Source organism: Ceratotherium simum, chromosome 10 (assembly GCF_057802395.1).
Source record: "Ceratotherium simum simum isolate JZ-2026a chromosome 10, ASM5780239v1, whole genome shotgun sequence".
In the NCBI taxonomy this organism is placed as follows: domain Eukaryota; kingdom Metazoa; phylum Chordata; class Mammalia; order Perissodactyla; family Rhinocerotidae; genus Ceratotherium; species Ceratotherium simum.
This window is the reverse complement of record NC_141909.1, coordinates 78,695,671-78,707,934: the sequence shown is the minus strand read 5'-3', so window position 1 is coordinate 78,707,934 and position 12,264 is coordinate 78,695,671. Positions and strand designations below refer to the sequence as shown.

At 48.7% G+C, this 12,264-nt stretch overlaps 1 protein-coding gene across 6 annotated transcripts in view; it reads right to left on the bottom strand.

Moving 5' to 3' along the window:
• Positions 1–12,264, bottom strand: part of SPATA13 (spermatogenesis associated 13) — a 351,835-nt gene that overhangs the window by 127,852 nt on the left and 211,719 nt on the right. Inside the window, exons 1-2 of one of the 6 annotated variants that reach the window (XM_087436293.1) lie at positions 10,509–10,571; positions 943–1,285 (exon numbers count right to left, since the gene is read on the bottom strand). The exons of 3 other annotated variants lie outside the window; for them this stretch is intronic. The gene's annotated coding sequence lies outside the window, so the exon portion shown is untranslated. Of the gene's footprint in view, positions 1–942; positions 1,286–10,508; positions 10,655–12,264 lie in introns of those variants that run through there. 2 more of the 6 variants (XM_087436295.1, XM_087436298.1) reach the window with 2 other exon arrangements.

Genomic DNA, 12,264 nt, shown 5'->3' with positions numbered 1-12,264 from the left:
GAGAAATGTGTGCCAAGCTAATTCCTTCTGAATCCTGCAGCAACGAGTTTGTACAAGGAAGAGAAAGATTCAATAACCAGGCACGTGTAATAACTGGTTATTGAATGATTACTGCATGATCTAGTTCTGTTTAAAACAATCACATAAAAAAACACTCCTGCAAGGAAAAAAGAGTAATACAAACACATGCTTTAGTGAGTTCTGTTTTTAAAAAAGTCCTTTCTCAGTAATGACTAAAGTGCTTTCCAGGTCTTTTCAGTTGCCCTGGAAGTATACACAGAGAAGGTGGCTGTCCCAGTTCAGTCTGACAAGGGCCCAGGAACCCTCCTGCTGAACCAGGTCTCTTTTCACAATGTTCTGTTTATCCCAGACTGATGTGCACAGATACCCACTATCTTCATCTCAGAAGAAAAGTGTTCCAATTGACACAAAGCGTTCTTAAAAATCCCCAACCCGAGAAAAACAGACGCACTGTGTAGAGAGTAAGACCTGGCTTCTACAGGGACTACTTTCCAGGAAAGCCTAGAAAACTGTACTATCCTGCTGACAACAGGCATTTCCTTCTTCCTTTAGAGATTCCTCATCCCAGCAGGAAAGAAAAACTAAAAGAGATTAGTAGTATCCACCCACAAAAATTAAAAAAATGGTATCAGATTCCTATAGTAGGAAATCAACAAAAATATAATCATTTACTTGACTAACTCAAATTCAGTAGTCCAGCATGCACTTTAACTTAATAAGCCACTATGCTTTAGAGTAATTATTCCATGGGGTTTGACTTAATCTCAGCAGGCTTGAAAACAGCCCCCAGGAAGTCAATGTGATAAACTTCCCTCAGATGTGCTGGCGTAAAAATGTAAGTAACTACACTACCAAATCAGACACATTTAGCCAGTGGCAGTAGTATTACACAGCTTGACCTATCCACCTGTAAGCACCAACCTTGTAACGCTAGACCATTCTCGATTCTGTGTACCTCTTGAAGGCTTCTGGGTCAGCACCCATTCAGGGCGAGCACCTTGGATGAGGGGTCAGACCGGAAATAAAGATTAGGAAAAGCAGAAAGAGTTGTTGCTTCTTCCTGTGAGATCACCTCTATATCAGAAGGACGGCAGGCAGCACTCGCTGAGTCCTGAGTATTCTTCCTGATTTTCAGTGGAGCCACATGAAGCACAGATGGTCTGCAGGCAGAACAGCAGACAGGAGAGGAGAGCAGGGACTGGGGAGCACACACACCCTCTCATTTCTCCTGGGCCCCAGTTCCCTGGAAGCAGAAGATTCTAGCCTGGAAAGAAAAGTCCAAAGGAGTTAACTTTCATCCCTCTCCTGCCATCCAATAGAGGGATCTGGTGAGACTAGAAGCGGGGCTGAGGAGGTAAGCACTGCCTGAATTATTGTTGAGACTGGACACCGTATGTGTGTGCTCAGCACCAGCGCCTCACCCTGGCCGCCACGGCGTCTGTGGCCGCCACGGCGTCTGTGTCTATGAATGAACAGTCCATCCCTTCATCTCAATGAGCATCATCATTCTCCAGGAGCTGACATGACTTGTGGAGCAGAAGACGCTCTGCCAGGTACGCCGTATTTCCAAAGCCAGGTCTGGAGAGGGCGTCTGCCTTTGGTCGGCTTAACACCGAGCAGAGCTGTTTATACTGATGCTGGTCAGCAAGGACAGGAGTTGGAAATACGAATATAACCCAAAAGGGCAGCCTCAATCCACAAGCTGCAAGTTTATAAATCAGTCTTCTTACTCACACTTCCCATGACTTGTCATTAAAAAACTAAATGTTCAAAAGAAGCTGCCACGTTTCTTATTCAGAATTCCACTGTTTTATTTACTTAGTGAGGCCAAGGGTCTAAGACTCGACTTGGAAGGGAACTTCACACGATTAGCATCTCATTCCATGTCACAATGGTACAACAAATTACATCCTTCTGGCTCCATCCTATACCAACACACACACACACCCCTCCCCCAATACATCACAGCCAAGAACTGAGCTGGGCATAGCAAAGTAGCCAATCCTTTCCTAGGAAGAGTAGGACACTCCGGTGCCGGCAGAGTGGCCTAAGGACACACAGAGAGACACTCTCATGCCAGAGCTGAACCTGACTTGGTAAAACAAGTCGGCTCTTCAGTAAGATGAGCCAAGCAATCCACTCTGGGGGGTTCAGATTTGCTTTAGAAAAGTCAAAGTTAGAAAAAAGCATAGAAAGCAAGTCTGGCAGATCACATACCATTTTAAAGAATATTTTGTTTACCTTTCCTAGGGTATTTTGGATTACTTGTTAATATCAAATTTTTTAAATTAAAATGTATTTTTAACTTTTCTCATTTTAAATATATAATCCTTTTGATAACTGAAGCTGTAGATATTAATATATCCCCTCCTTCTTCATTGTCTCCAATGAGGGTTTGGGGGATGTTATTTCAGAAGGATCCATGGAACATTCAAGCAAGGGCAATTCCTTTGAAGGCCTGTATTTCTAAAGCCTATTCAGTCCATGGGTAACACGAGGGATAATGGAAGACCACACAATGGAGGCTAGTCTTTACCATAATACTGAGATACTTGCGTGCTGGCTATACAAAAGTTTCCCCAGTGGTGGATTTTCACTTAGTAATTGGGGAGTGGAACAAACATAGTGAATCAATTATTTCCATTTGCAACACACATTTAAATATACCAGGGCCAACCTAATAGTAAACATCAGTTACTTGCATGCCCTGCACAGCAAAGCAAAACCAAAAGCATAACCTAGCTTTTCCACAGAAAGAGAAGAAATCACGAGCTCGAGATACGAATTCACCTTTCTCTCATTTCTTTAATTAATTGGCCATACTACTAGGACTGATTCTGGACTAAAAGAAACTAGAAGCCCACAGAACGTAAACTGGATCTCAGGTTTCATTCTGCGAGTACTAACTGTGGATTGCTTACTCCAATCTGCTGGTCCCGGGCAAACTGGACTTTAATACCTTGTCAGGATATTTTGGAATAATCATTGCATGGGGTTTGATTTAATTACTCTCAGCAGGGTTCAAAGAAGACCCAGGAAGTTCACATGAAAAATGTCCTTCAGATGTTCTATTGTTAAAAGTTGAGTAATTATGTTACCAAAAGAGACAGGTATAGAGAAGGCTGCAGTTATAAATCAAAACTGAAGGAAATACTTTATACATGCTCTATGCTTTATACTTTATACATGACAGAGAGAGACAGAGTCTCTCCACAGCAGGAAAAGATGGGATAAAATCTCCAGCTCTGTGTTCAGTGTAGAGCATGCGCTCATCAAGATTTCTTGAATTAATAAAACAATGAATGAAAGTTGATGGGGCCGGCCCCGTGGCTTAGTGGTTAAGTGCGCGCACTCTGCTGCTGGCGGCCCGGGGTTCGGATCCCGGGCGCTCATCAACGCACCGCTTCTCCGGCCATGCTGAGGCTGTGTCCCACATACAGCAACTAGAAGGATGTGCAACTATGACAACAACTATCTACTGGGGCTTTGGGGGAAAAAAATAAATAAATAAAAATCTTAAAAATAAAATAAAATAAAATAAAACAATGAATGAAGGTTGAATAAATATGTGTGACAGGACAGAGTATGCAAAAAGATTATACGTTCTTTCAAATAATGGTTAGAAATACATAATTTATAATATAGGAACATTTAGATCATAGAAGACAGGTCAGGCGCCAAAGAGAGACCAAGTCTAGGGATGTACTGCATGTCTGAAAACTGGCATTTAGGTAAAATGATTGATAGAGTAGGTACAGAATCCTAGGGTTCCCATTCCCATTCCCATTCCCAATGTAAAGCATCACTACTTCATGATTTTAGAGTCTGGTTACATTCCAAAAATTCAAGTGTTTCTGTACAGAGGTGAGGAAATGGTGCCCAGTGCAGGGAAGGCTGAGGGTGGGGGGCGGCGGGTGGGGGAGGTGGGAGGGGTGGCGCCTGTGTGCTCTGTTTACAGCATGACCTCTGATCCTTGTGTAAAGGCTGCTTGAGAATTAGATGTGAAGATCCACTACATTTGAGGCTATTTCACCTGCAATTCTCAGAGCAAAAGCCAGGACCACCAGGAGGTCTCCAAACCAACAAGCAATGACATTCAATAAATACTCATCAAGTAACTGAAATGGAGCTGCTCCTCCTCCTCCTATCACAAAACCATGGGTGCCTCCACTGGCAGAGGAGCCTCCACCAGCAGCTGTGTAGTAAGCACTTACTACATGCTAGGTGCTAGGCACTGTTCTAAGTACTTCACAGGATTGACTCCTTTCATCCTCACAACAGCTCATGACAGTGGTTCTCAAACTTGACTGCATATGGGAAGATTCTAAAAATTCCAATGCCTAAGTTACGCCCAAAACCAATCACAATATTTGGGGGTGCGAGTAGGCATCAAATTTTTTAAAGATCCCCAGGTAATTCCAACATGCAGCAAAGTTTGAAACTTATCTAAGACATGGCTACCATTATACCTACATTTTTCAGATAAGGCAACTGAGGCCCAGAGAGGTTAATGCCTTCCCAAAATCATACAGCTACCAAGCAGCACAGTTGGGATATGAACCCAGGTTATCTGGCTACTGCCAAACACAAAGAAATCACAGCAGGTAATCTTACAGAAATAATATAAAATACTAGTATTGAATGTGAAGTGGGGTGGGAAAAGAAATTGTGAGGATGTACACTGGGCAAAGAAGTACAAGAAATGCAGACGAGGGCGATCTTAGTCCAACCACGTAGGAACACAGGTTACCATTCTCTGAAAAGATGATCATGTGGCTGTCAAGAGCAGCAGTGTAGGACCTCTGGAAAGCATATGTTCTATAACAGTGGTTCTCAAACTTCAGTATACAAGAAAATCACCTGGAAGGTTAAAATACAGACTACTGAGCCCCACCCCAGAATTTCTAATTCAGTAGGTCTGGGGAAGAACCCTAGAACTGCTTCTAACAAATCCCCACGTGATGCTGAAGCAGAACCACTGCTCTAGGCACAGTGTAACAGTCACAAATGAGCTGGGAGCTGTAGATGAACCATTTGAGGGTCCGCAGAGTTACCAAGCTCAAGTCTCCACCTCTGCTTATTCTGTCCCCAGAGGTGGGAATGCCTCCTTCTGTCAGCTACTTCCCCAATGTGCTCACTCCTGTTACCATTTACCCCAGACTGTAGTTAGCTCCTCCTCCAGGAAGCCTTCCTGGATCCTAGGCCTCTCGTGCGCTGCCCTATCACCCTCCTCATAAACTGACTGCAACACCTGCTATGTGTTTCGAGACCTTGCTGTCACACGTCTACCTCTCCACTGGACAAGGTGAGCCTCCTCTTGAGGACACGGGCTTTTTCTGATCACTCTTTCCATCTTCAACACCTAGCACAAGGCCTGGTACATGAAAGGTGCACAATAAGTGTGCACACATGAACACCCCATCCCCCAGGAAGAGCAGAAATGGGGCAAACTTTTGAAGCAGAGGCTGTTTTTCTTTCAGCCATAGAGAGAGTCCCAACATACAAATTGGTTGTGTTTCAAAGTACATGTGTAAGTTGTTTTAGGACTTGGGACTCATTCATCTGTCTCTATGTCATATGTAGTGGCTAAGTACTAGGGCCTGACCTCAGAAACTTGTTTAACGTGACTGAATTGTAACTTTAACACTCAAGTACAAGACTGCTCACTGTTCCTATTAATATAGAATGATATCTATGAAAGACTGTGATCACAGTTCCAATACCAGGAACACATCTCATTCCTGGCCTCCTGTCCCCTCTGCTGTAAGACAACGAAATCTTGGACTGGCCCTCCCCTGGCACCTGCCCCAGATGGTAAGCAAAGACCCCAATTTCCCAGTTTCTTACAGGCTACCTCCTTCCACTGACACTTTTCCAGTCTGGCCATTTCAGACCTGTGTTCTACTTTTCTCCAAGGACAGCTTGCCAATCCTAGGACACCAACCATCTCAGTGTTGAGGGGAAGGCAGGCCCCTCCCTCTCCAGATCAGCCTCCCCAAGTCCCTCCCTCTCCAGATCAGCCATGCCGAGTCCTCCAACAGCTCCCCAAGCTGGCTGACTCCAGACAGGGAGGACGACGAGGGGTGTTTCCAGTTCAGACCTGGCAGGCTAGAGCAGAAGATATTTTGAGTCAGGTACATGGTCCCCGAAATTACAATGTTGACCTCTCATTTCTTCCACAATGACAGAGTGGTCCTGCTGCAGGGAAACAGGTGGAGGTTATTTCTGACAAAGAATTCAGGTCCTTTAAGGTCCTGGTTAGAGGAGGTAAGAAGCCTATGTCCTGCACATTTGAACACTGTCACCACAGGATGGGTCATTACCTGTGCCCACAGATGTTGACATCCCAACCACAGCAAATTGCCACAACCATGCATTAGAAATGCAGACCATTCTCTTTCCATGTCTGGCACTGCCACAGCTCCCCAGGGTTGTCTCAGGCACCACCAGAAAGCGCCATCCACACTCGAAGTGAGACAGAGCAAGGGCAGGCTTGGAACTTCCAGGAGCCCTCATACCGACCTTGCCCTGGCCCCTCCTCTCATGTTCCCACTCCGGTCGGCAAGCAGGAATCATCTAGTTGATAAAAGGCATGTGGGAACACTGCTGCCTGAGGGAGTGACAAGCCACAGAGGAGACAAGACACATGGAAGCATGCATGAGATCGCCTGAGCCATGTAGCCCTGCACTCAAATCTCCGTCTTGTCATTTACTGCAAGCTCTGGCCACGACAACATCCCTGAACCTCCATTTCTTCAACTGTGACAGGGGAGCAGTAAAGCCTAACTTGCTCTTCAGTTACAATGGTCCTCATGTGAACCACAGCACACAGGCAACGAACGACCTGAGCGAACGTTTCCTCAATTCTCCCAAGGATGGTACATAACCACCCACCTCATTCTAGAAGCACAAGAGAGTAGTTAATTACACACAACACATACCTTGGGGCACCAGGTTTAATTCTGTCAAGAAAGGCTGACATGGAATGAGTTGAGCATCATGGGTAAACAATACCCTCCCATTCCCTGAGGGTTCCTGGAGAAAGGGATTAAACAGACAGGAAGGAGCAGAGCTGGGAATCAGGAGGGCACAGCGAAATCAGAGTCCAAGAGGAGATAGGGTTGGGCACAGCAGAGCCGACAAAAGAACAACTGACTTGACATGCTCTCCCCCGCTGCTGTTTTATTTGAGATGCAGAGATAAAGGAAGTCATGTGAGCACTTTTGTACTAAAGCCTTTCTCTCCACAAATGGAAAATACAATTAAATATTCCAGTTACTGATTTTCAAATTGCCACGTATTATACGATTCGCCTCTAGAAAGCAATGTATGCTTCATGTTCTTTCCTGGTGTTTTGGAAATAATAAAAATATTTCTTCCTAAAACATCTGAATTTATACTTCTGTGATTTTATGATCTCATTTATGCCATTACATATCTCAAAAGCAAACATTTTTTAAATGTTTAGCTTTCAGACAAAAAAAAAAAAAGAAAAAAAAACCACTGACACTTTCCATTCTAAATGAATTCTTCCAATGCCTCTTAGCTCAGGAAGGGAAGGGGAAGGAAAGCTGACTGCTTTCAGCAGCAGGCAGAGGCCGTGCCACCATGCCGCAGGGCAAGGCAACGAGAGCGCTGGCCCAGTGGTCCGCAGATCCGGAGCTCAGGCCAGCAATACTCTCCTGCTGCTGTCCCTCAGACACATCACTTTATTTCTGTAGGCCAGTTTCCTCATCTGTGAAATGTAAGGTCCTTTCCAGCCATTAAAGTATAAAATCTTACCAACTCTCTGCTTCAGTATCTGCAAAAGTAGAAATACTTGCCTCCAACTTTCAGGAAGGTGAAGACTAATAAAAACATATTTAACAACGCTTTAAAATTGTATAATGAAATACAAATAAACAAGACTATAAAATCACAGGGCTATCAGGGACCCTAAAGGTCTGGCCAGCTAAAGTGAAACTGAACTCTCAATGCACAGAGGGAGACGGTCAGCAATGGTGTTTTTTTACGAAGCTTTCTTCTGGGCTTCCTGTAGCTAAGAGGGCCAGTGCCTTCTCTTCAGGAAAACCGACTGGAAATGAGCACGAATTCAGTCAGCCCAGGCAGTGTCCACAGGCTTTCTGAGGGACATTAGGCATTAGGTTTTCCCCATACACTGTTCTACAGGAATAGATATTATGCCTTCGACAGGTGTCAGCTACAGAATAAGTAAAATGTGCAAATAATGACCTCACTTCTAAAGCTGAAATCCACCCCAAGTCTGAGTTCAAAAGGTCCCATGGCATGGAAGCTTGGTCGCCTGGTGAGAAGGGCCCCACCACTACACAGCCACCAGGAACTGGGCCTGTTACTTAACTTCTCTGAGCCTCTCTTTTCTCATCTGTAAAACAGATAGTAACAGTATCTACATTACAGGGATGTGAGGAGGATTAACGAGTTATTACTGCATGTAAGGCCCTCAGAAGAGTGCTCGGCACACACTAAGTGTTCAATAAATGCTACCTAATATTCATATTAATAGCAACACTAACATGATTCAACAACTATGTATACAATACCACTTCAGTAAGAAAACAAACAGAAACAGGAGCAGATGGGCGGTCCTGAATTCAGAGCACTCCTGGGGAAATGCAGCTGCTCACTGCCTCCTCTTCCCCCCACCTGCACTTTCCTCCATTTCCTGACCTTCTGCAATAATGATGTCTGCAAGGTAATGGAGGGCTCATTGGAGAGAGGTGATGGAGTAGGAATAATCACAACCAAAGGAACTGAAGCAGGGTGTGCTGTGGCGGCAGTGGGAGGCTGTGGCTAGGAAAGCACTTGTCAGGGAGAAGTAGGTAAGAGGCAAGAAAGGCCGAGCGGGAGAAACTGAGGAGAAAATGAAGACCCTGCACATGCATGCACAGGAGCACAAATAGAAAAGGAGATCATCAAGATGGGTGGCAGGAAGATGGCAAATTTGAGGGCCAAAAGAGGTAGCTGAAAATGAGATTATTGGATAATAAGAAATAGCCAAATAAAACTCTAAACGATGGGGTGGAGGGGGGCAGAGAACAAGGCCCAGCAGCACTTGGAGGGATGCATAATTAACAGACACCCGGAGAACAATGCAGGGAGGAACTCTGGAAGATGGGGGAGGGGGAACATAAAGAGAAAAGGAGCGGGCCGTCCCCCTGGCTTAGTGGTTAAGTGCACGCGCTCCGCTGCTGGCCGCCTGGGTTCGGATCCCGGGCGCGCACCCACGCACCACTTGTCGGGCCATGCTGAGGCCGCGCCCCACATACGGCAGCTAGAAGCATATGCAACTATGATATACAACTGTCTACTGGGGCTTTGGGGAGAAAAAGGGGGAAAAAAGGAGGAGGACTGGCAATAGATGTTAGTTCAGGGCTGATCTTCCTCCCAAAAAAAACAAAACAAAACAAAAAAAGAGAAAAGGAGGATTTGTTAGGGAAAGCGGAAAAATAAAATTGAGTGAAATGTCTGTGCCTGTCCGCAAAGGAGAGCAAAGAACTGGGAGACTAGGAGGGGTTAATAGGGAAGAAAATACCAGCCACCACAGAAAATGAGAAGGGGTGCAGAGAAAATCCTCGGAGAAAGGGGCGGATGATACGTGAATACGGAGAGCCTTGGTAACAAATGCTAGTTCCAATTATGATACCAATTATGAACATTATTATCCAACGCAACGAGAGGGTTTGGTTTGGTTCGGTTTTCACACTTGGGGGGGGATTTACTTAGCTCTGTAACTTCGCACAGTCAGCCGGTGGCCCGCCAGCACAGGTCACCTGAGTTCCCCTGACGTGGGCAGAAGCGCTGGCTCCTATCTTCCAGGGGCTGGTGTCCCCCACCTCGTCAACAGAAACGGCACCAAACCGACTCTAGCAACTCCCTCCCTCCAACCAAGAGACGACAGACGCCTGGTGCCACTGACTTGCCCGTGAAAAGAGACCCAGTTGGGCCGGCGAGAGAAACTTGCTTTCGGAGCTAAGTTCTCCAACCGCATCCCTCTCGGTCCGCGCGACGCGGCGGCCCCGGGCGGGTGCTGGACGCACAGGTCACTCCGCCGGAGGGAGCTAAATATTAAAGGGGCTCCGGGCAGCACCGGGCCCCCCGAACCTCTGTCCGCCCTCCCGGCGCAATCTCGCAGGCCCGGCCAGGCGAGCCAGAGCGCGGGTAAAGTTTCAGGGTAATCCCTAGAAGGGCGGTGCAGGAGACGGCCTTTTCCAAGAACGCCGCCCGCACGCCCTCCCCGGGGCAACGCCGCTGGACGGGCGCCAGGGCGCCGAGCAGCCACTGCAGGGCGCCAACAGGTGGGCAGCGCGGCGGCCCCGAGAATCGGAGAGGAGGAAGCAGGGCGTCCTCAGGCTACGAAAGCCGTTGTTCGGGGCTAATTCCTCTCCCGGGGTTCCCAGCTAACAGCCCCAGACCCCCGCGCCCCGCGCCCCGCACCGCAGAGCGGCGCGCCTCCGGCGCAGCCTCACCTCACGCGGCCCCCACTCGGCGGAGCCTCCAGAGTCAGCGGATCCAAGACGTCCCTGCGACCCAGGGCCGGTCCCGGCCCCGCGGAACTCCGAGCACGCCGGGCTCTCGGAGGAGCCTCCGCTGCCGTGCGCGGCCTCCGGGCTGGCGGCGGACAGAGCGAGCACGGGAGAAAGCGCGGCGCTGAACCCCCGCCCGCGCCGCTGCCGCCGGCTCCCAGGCCACGCCCCCGACCCAGCCCCAGGCCACGCCCCAACCCGGCTCTCGCTCCCCAGCCACGCCCCCGACCGACCCCAGACCACGCCCCAACCCGGCTCTCGCTCCCCAGCCACGCCCCCGACCAGCCCCAGGCCACGCCCCAACCCGGCCCTCGCTCCCCAGCCACGCCCCCGACCAGCCCCAGACCACGCCCCAACCCGGCTCTCGCTCCCAGCCACGCCCCCGACCAGCCCCAGGCCACGCCCCAACCCGGCCCTCGCTCCCCAGCCACGCCCCCGACCAGCCCCAGACCACGCCCCAACCCGGCTCTCGCTCCCCAGCCACGCCCCCGACCAGCCCCAGACCACGCCCCAACCCGGTTCTCGCTCCCCAGCCACGCCCCCGACCCTGCCCCAGACCACGCCCCCAGCCCGGTTCTCCCAACCCGACCCACCCCCGACCAAGCCCCCCGCCCGGTTCTCCCGACCCGACCCCCAGGCCACGCCCCTAGTACGATTCTCGCCCGGGCCGGCTATCCCCCCAGGCCACGCCCCCGGCCCGGCTCTCCCCTAGGCCCCTATGCCTCCAGCCCAGCTACCTCCACCATCCTCCCAGCCATTCCCGACCCCTACTCCCAGCCACCGTCAGGATAGTGCCCCCGCCCCACGCCCCCGGCCCTGCTACACTAACCCCCGCCTCAGCTCCTCTTCTTCTCAGCTACCCGCCTCCCAGACCAGCTCCCTTCTGTCCACCCCCAGCGACTCCTGCATACCACCCCAGCCCCTAGTCCGGCCCCCATAAACCCGGGTCTCCCTCCCATCCCATCAAACCCCCAGCCTCGCCCACGGCGGGAAGAGCGGCCGCGTTGCCTGGGCAACCGCCCCCCACTGCCCACTCGCCCACCTGGGCCTGGACGCAGAGTTCACTCCAGGCCAAGGCGCTGTGGCTGCGCTTTTCCGAGCACAGGAAACCCTAGGTGAGGATTTTTTAAGCTACCGGCGTCCCCAGGGCAAGTCTTACGTGGACTGTTTCGGCAAATGCACTCAAAGAACTCTCACCCTTCCTATGTGGCTCAAAGCCTGATCATTAATTGACGTGAAAACCGCAGAGTCAAGCGAACCCCTCTGCGTTGGGATCTGGACCCCAAATATTCCATGATTGTTTCCTGATATGCAACTAATGGAATTCATAAAATAAACATTCTTTTAAAAACTCTCGTTTTTTAGATAATTCGAGTGGTTATGATGAGCCAGCACTATTATTATAAACATGTATTGCTTTAATAACCAAAGAATAATCACTATTTTAAAATTAAAGAACATGTAAAATTATTAAATTACCCATTGAAAAATCAAAATTAATTTTATATATGCTATTTTCAATAGTGAAAAAATTATTCTGTATGATACTCAGATGGTGGACACATGTCATTATGCTTTTGTCAAAACCCACAGAATGTACAACACCAAGAGAGAACCCTCAGGTCAACTGTGGACTCCAGTTAATAATAATGTATCAACATTAGCTCATCAATTGTAACAAATGTACCACACTGATGTA